The 6,951-nt window shown below is 37.1% G+C and overlaps 1 pseudogene; it reads left to right on the top strand.

Annotated features, from left to right (window-relative positions):
* Positions 1–293: 293 nt before the first annotated feature.
* Positions 294–6,751, top strand: LOC103652320 (protein MAK16 homolog; annotated as a pseudogene).
* The last annotated feature ends 200 nt before the right edge of the window (positions 6,752–6,951 follow it).

Raw genomic sequence — 6,951 nt, 5'->3', positions numbered from 1 at the left:
TAGCTACTTTTAGCCGTTTATAATCTAAACAGGAGAGCTAATGGTGGTAATTGAAGCTAAACTTTAGCACTTCAATTCATATAGCTAAAGTTTAGCAGGAAGCTAAAGTTTATCCCGTGAGATTGAAACGGGGCCTAATAAAGGTTATCCGACGAGTTAGTTTAAAAAACATCTCATCTGAAGATGCTTGTTCTTTGTTGCCTTCTTTGTCTCTTTCAGTTTCTTGAGTGGTTGTTTGCGATGGTGAATCGCATCTGACGGCGGCGGCCCCGTGGGTTTGGGTTGAGTTCTGCATGATCACGACAGGGATATTCTGTCGCAACCCCTACAACGCAACAGGCATCTGCAACCGGAGCTCCTGCCCCCTTGCCAACAGTCGCTATGCCACCATTCGGGACCATGACGGTGATCACCGCATGCAATGCTTCACTTTCTGTGTTCATGAATAATGATGTACAATAGCATTATAGCAATGCCACCATTTTGAGTCAGCTGCAAAACATGTCGCCCTTACCTACAACGTCGCCCAACCACTCAGCTCAGTATGGCGTCACAAATATGATGTAGCAACTAGCAAACCAGTCAAATTTAAAGCCTCTTTAGTGTTAGCAAACCAATCAAATTCAAAGCCTCTTTAGTTGTAGCAAACCAATCAAATTTCAATGCCGCACTTTCCCTTCTATCACTACATTGCCAAAAAAAAAGTATTAGGTTAGCTTTGTAGTTGTTCCTTCAGAGGATGACAAATCCTTTGTCATTGAATTAATGAGTTCTCACTATGGTTGTGATTAATCACAATTAAGAAGACTGCTTTTTGGAGTTAAGAACACTAGAGTACTGGTTTGTAACTGTAACTCTGTAAGTTTGCCATTTATTTCTGTAAGAACAAATTATGCTGCGATGTGGTGCTATTTGCATTCAATGACACACAAACCATGAGGAGTTGCAACATCATTCTGTCCAACGGTGCAGATTTTAATCTTGTGGTTAACAAATCTGCCAGCTCCATATGCACCTCTTTTCTCATGTTATGGATTATTAATTTTGAGGGGAACATATGGTTATTGGTCACCAAAATCTTTTTCCTGATGTTATAATGTTATGTTTTCTCCTCAAATGGTTATGCAGGTGTTTTCTATCTGTACATGAAAACTGCTGAAAGAGCTCATCTGCCAAACAAATTATGGGAGAGAGTCAAACTGCCGAAGAATTATAAGAAAGCAATGGAGTCATAAACAAGCATCTTGTATGCTGTCACACCCGAGTTTTAGGGGGCACCGAGATCCGGGCGCGAACATAATCACCAAGTATGCTGGGACCAAGTCTCACACATATGATGACTCATGGTACAGAAACGAATGTTAAATCATTTATATATAACGGAGTTCTAGTTCTATATAAAATAAATAAATAAATATATCATATGGAGACAACGATCCAGCAACCCAAAGTTGACTAGGAGATGACGGCCTAGACCTCTCACGAACTCAACACAGCATCCTCCACACGCCTCATCATGCGGTACCTGTTCTTGACCTGTGGGGGTGAGACAGCAAGGGTGAGCTTACATACGTTCATCGCTCAACAAGTTGTGGGAATACTGTGCATGAACTCGTCAAAGGTGGGAGCTCACGTGAAGTGTAAGGCTTACCAAAGAGGATGACTAAAGCTGAGCATTGCTTTTAAAGTTGGTCAAAATTTTATTAGCATACTAAGTGTAAGTAGATAGCAACCCAAACAAGTGATAGATCAAAATTGACAACAACACCCGCGATGCAATGCATATGACAAATTAAGTTTAGTTTCATAAATTAATCATGTGAGGGTCTGAGCTGCTCATGACCGTGAGCACGACTGATATACCAGTTTTACACTCTGCAGAGGTTGCGCATCTTTACCCACAAGTCGTGTTACCCATTTGCCACGGAGTTGATCAGACCCCATACACCTCTACCAAGGAAGCGAGGCAAGGTACCACTACGAGACATTTACAAAGTTCCACTAGCTTCAGAAAACCCGCTACAGTTTTTAGGAAGCCCCAATGCAGGGATCCCTCATCTGACCGCCATCGTAGCAAAATCAGCCCGAGAACCTTCCTACACCGACCACTCCCCTACTGCCCTTGCCCCTTTTCGGGTAAGGTAGTCCTCCACTAGCTTTCTTAATTAGTCAGCCAAGGGCGTCCTATACCACCCTTGTGGTAGCACTGTTTTCCCGGGTGGTCGCTCCATGGTCCAATTAACAATATGATCTTATCATGAAGAATAACCAAACAACAACATAATTGGAACATGATCATAATAAAACATTAGTTTTTCGAAACCAGGTAGAGTAATAGCAAAACTACCCAATAATTCATCTGTTTGCAAGGTGGGTAATAAACAATGCTAGGGAAACCTATTAGGTCTCATCAAATTAACCTGAGCATGTCATAGTGATTAACAGCGAATATTATTAGGTAAAAAGGAGTGACCAAGGGCATAACTTGCCTGGGACTCGAGATTTCAGGTACCAGGATGATCTTCAGGTTCTCGTGACCTCACTGCTATTCGTAGCAATACAAACAAACATGGTATAGGCAAAATTAACACCACACCAAACATAAGCACAAACTACATAATAATAATAATAATCTTTGCGTCGTAACGAGATCGTAGGTTCGAGAATCACTAAATTCGGAGTTAAGGTTAAAGAGTTATTATTTTCTGAAGATTTAAATGTTGGATATAAAAGAAACTAAGTGCATAATTTTTAATCTAGGTTTCATAACAAACTAAGGTTATCAGCTGATAAACAATATTATTATGAATTTAATGCAACTAGATTGAATCAATTTGGAGTTAAAATGAATTAAACAAGTTTCTGGAATTATTTTCATACTAAAAACATTTTCTATATTAATATATTATTTATCCTTTGGGCTGCGACCGCAATTCCTAAGAAGCTCAAGATTGTTTTTACAAAGAAAAGGACTTTTATGTGATGATTCTTGAATGGGACAGGAGCGTGGGTTAGTTATTATAAAGTCCAGGGTCTCTTTATAAAGATGGACATGGCGAAGGGGTACGATGGATTGCTAGCCATGGGATCCAAATCCGACGGCAAAGATTAGAGACCTATCTCACCTGAACCAGTATTCTATCACAGCGGTCGGGTCTAAAATCAACACTTAAGATTAAAGGATCTCGCGATCTGATCTCGACCAACAGATCCAAGATCAACGGCTACGATTTTCGATCACGATGGGGTATTTGAGATTCAATCGGGAGTGCTCATCACCGGATCGACGGCCAGGGCCGTTTCTCCCTCGCCCGATCCTGTTCACGCCAGAACAGGGTTGCGCCATCCTGCTCGCGGTGGCAGGCCCACCGGCAAGCGGTGGCGGCTGCGAGGCTATGGATGAGATGAGTCTTTGATTGATGGCTTGAGGTGTTATGCTGGCATGTATTTATATAGGTTAGGAGGTGGACAGTTACATGATAGATCTAATCTGATACTTATCTGTCACAACCATATCCTATATATTATAAACTCTAATAAACTCGAAACCAAATATGTTACATGATAGATCCAATCTGGTACTTATCTGTTACAATCATATCATATCTATTAGGAACTCTAACAGACTATTATATGTTACAATCATATCCAATCTGTTAGGAACTCTAACTTATCTCTTTTATTCCAATAATATTGTTGTTAATTTGTACTAATCATATTAGTCCTTCATTTTAAATAAATCTTAGAATATATTTTATGTAAATTTTTTAAATTAAATTTTTTGGGTGCTACACGCGAACTGAAAGGAGTATTTTCTTAAATATCTTATTGTGATATCCTAATTTGTATCAACTTTACCTAAACGACGTCGTGTACAAACAAATCAACCAAACATACATCGATCCATTATATTAGCTTATATTTCTAATTTTTGCTTTCTATTTTAAATTTAAAATTCAAGTCTAATTTAGAGATGAGTTAAATTTGCTATTTCAAGCATAAATTGCAACAAACAAAAACTCAACATGAATGCAAAACATTTTTATTAATTAATTTATCCAATTAAGCAAATGAAAATTAGTAGGAATAATTTATGTAAGATGTTTTACAATAATAATTATTAAATAAAATAATTCAAACACATAGCCATATTTTTTTAGAAATACAATAAAATAAATTTATAATCTTCACATATTTATTTAAAAGCATATAATTTTTTATGTAAAATCTATATTAAGAGATATTTTAACTTAATTCTTTTTTTTGGCGAATAAATCTTTAACACAAAGGATAGTTCACATAAGAATCTTTTAGGTAATCTATTATTTGAAAACACATTTATTTAAATCATGAAATGAGTTTTCCTAATTTAGTCAGAATAGGATTTTGGAGTGTTACATGTGCATATCTAGCTAACATATATTGTCACTCCTTAAAATTTAGAGTATCTAGTCTAATTTTTTGTTTTTTATTATAAAGGAATTTTGGCCTAAATTACTTGTGCACAAGATCAAACAATGGCCGACAAAAATGACTCAGTATCGTATAAGAACGAGAAAACTTCAACTGAAAGTGAGGTAGACACTTCTATTTTAAAATTTTAATACTATAAGGTGTAGTGTAGTTTTCTTTAGGTTCTTGAGTGCCAAGGAGGTAAATATTTAAATGTTATAGCATATAGTGTAAGGATAACATAATAAGTATTTCATGTCTGATTCTATTCAGTTGGTATCACTGTTCTTTATATGATTTACTAAAAAATGATAAACAAGAAGGTTTATAGATCCATATGTACATTTTGAATCAATTTGTTTTAACTTTAGGATAGTCTCTGAATTTCAGGCTGAAAACAATATTCATTTAAGCGCCGCAAAGAAAAATATTCAAATGTGGAAGTAGTTATGTGTACCCTACAAATTTATATTGCAGATCATGCAGAGGACTATTGCTTGAGAAATGTCTTGTGTGTAGTTTGTACAATCCTGTTGAAACAATACCAATAAACTACCGTATGTTTTTGTGTTCGCCTGTTCGGTTTTCCAAATTTTATATTTCTGTGATAGTTTGAATGTTAAAATCCCTATTCTATTCTGGATTCTTATTATGCAATGCTGTTGGCTGCATAAACCAGATTTTGTGGTATGGGCTTGTTTAGTTGAAACTTGAAGGAAGATTAGATCAAATCCTTCATGACAGCCAGGGAGTTTTGTATCCTTATCAGCCAAATGATTGAATCTAGTTCGTGCCTACCCAAACTATAACACTAGTTGTAATGATTGGAATCCATAATTAAGATGTGTTTTGCAATGCGAAATGCCAAATGTTTATCGTGACCAGTAATGTAGATTATTAAAGTGGCTGCCTTGAGGTGTATTCAGATCCGATCCTTGCTCTGCTTTTAGATAGATTGTTCTTTGCCCTAATCAATGTGCCATTTGTCTGTAGATAAGTTTCATCAGAAAATGATTCATTGTGATGCTGTTGCATTTTTAACTTCGTTGTAACATCATAAGTTGTTTGACATATGCCTTTGTTCTTTTAGAGAGAAGATCATGACAATGTCCAGGAAGCAAACACAGCGTGATCTCCGGAGATTGGAAAAAGCTGAAAGAGCTGCTCAACTAGAAAGGGTTATTTTCTTATATAGTTTCTCCTTTATCATTTTCTTTGCCCATTGTCACGCATTATCATACACTTATTACCATGCAGAGTATTGAAAATGAATTGAAGGAACGCCTGAATAAAGATATTTATGGTGTCTATAATATCCCCTTCAAAAAGTTTGATGATGTTCTGGATATGCAAAGAAATGGAGTGGCGGCTGAAGAAGAGGAGGAAGAAGTAAGCATTGTACCTAGTACCTGCAGGCACGGTTTGTTTCTATGTTCTTGTGCTCGCCAGCTTTGACATGTGTTCACTTGATAAAATAGGAAGGCGAGTTAGTATATGTCGAAGGTGACGATATGGAAGAGATGGATGACATGGAAGACTTTGAAGGCCTCAGTGATGGTAAAGATGTTTTGTTGAAACTTTTCATGTAAAGTCTTATGGACTTATAATGCTTCATTATAAACTTTCTTGGGCTCTTGGTCTGCTAGTATGTGCAAGGTGCAGCACTTGCGTGTAAAGGATTATAGTGTTAGACTGTTAGTGTAATCTTCTTTTTTTCCTAAAAAATGTAAATTGGTTGCAGGAGGCACAGATGAATGAAGATGATGTTTTGGATGATCCAGTATCAAAGAAAGCCAAGGGATCCTCTTCTTATTCGAAGCAAAATGCTGGGAAAAGGTCTAGGAAGGTTATGACTGAGGTACGTATAGCAAGATACCAATTTGCATTCAGTAGTTTATTACTGTAGTTTTTATCTTGCTTCTGTGATACTTGTAGTTGGCCCCGCTAGTTATGTACTCTGCCCAAACGCCCATCAGGTCATCACAAAAATCTGTTGTTTACTTAGCAGTCAGTCACATATTGTTTAGTAGTAAAATGAGTTGCTAGTGGGAGATGCTGCGCAATATTCTTGATTACAATACTGTTCAAAACCTCATGGATGGAATCATCTATGTTGAAGTTTGTTGAAAGCATGCTGTTGTTATGGGATTGCCTTCGTTTGAGGAAGCAAAGTCAATTTTGTCAAAAAAGTTAGTCTGGGTGAACTGGGTTCTTAATTGGTTATAATTCATTTGTTGTCCATCTGTGACAGGTGGAACAAGACGAAGAGATGAATACGAGGCAGAGGCAAAGGGCGTGAGTGTGAAACCTGCAGATGCAACTCCAGTTATATGCTGCTAGATGCCGGTAGCCATTTAGGGCTAGTTTGGAAACCTCAATTTACCACGGGATTCTCGTTTTCCCAAGGGAAAATGAACTAATTTCCCTTGGGAAAATGAGAATCCCGTGAAAAATTGGGGTTTCCAAACTAGCCCTTAGTGGTAGATTTAGGTACGACTA

This window comes from Zea mays, chromosome 3 (genome assembly GCF_902167145.1).
Source record: "Zea mays cultivar B73 chromosome 3, Zm-B73-REFERENCE-NAM-5.0, whole genome shotgun sequence".
Taxonomy (NCBI): Eukaryota; Viridiplantae; Streptophyta; class Magnoliopsida; order Poales; family Poaceae; genus Zea; species Zea mays.
This window is presented reverse-complemented; position numbering and strand designations above follow the sequence as displayed.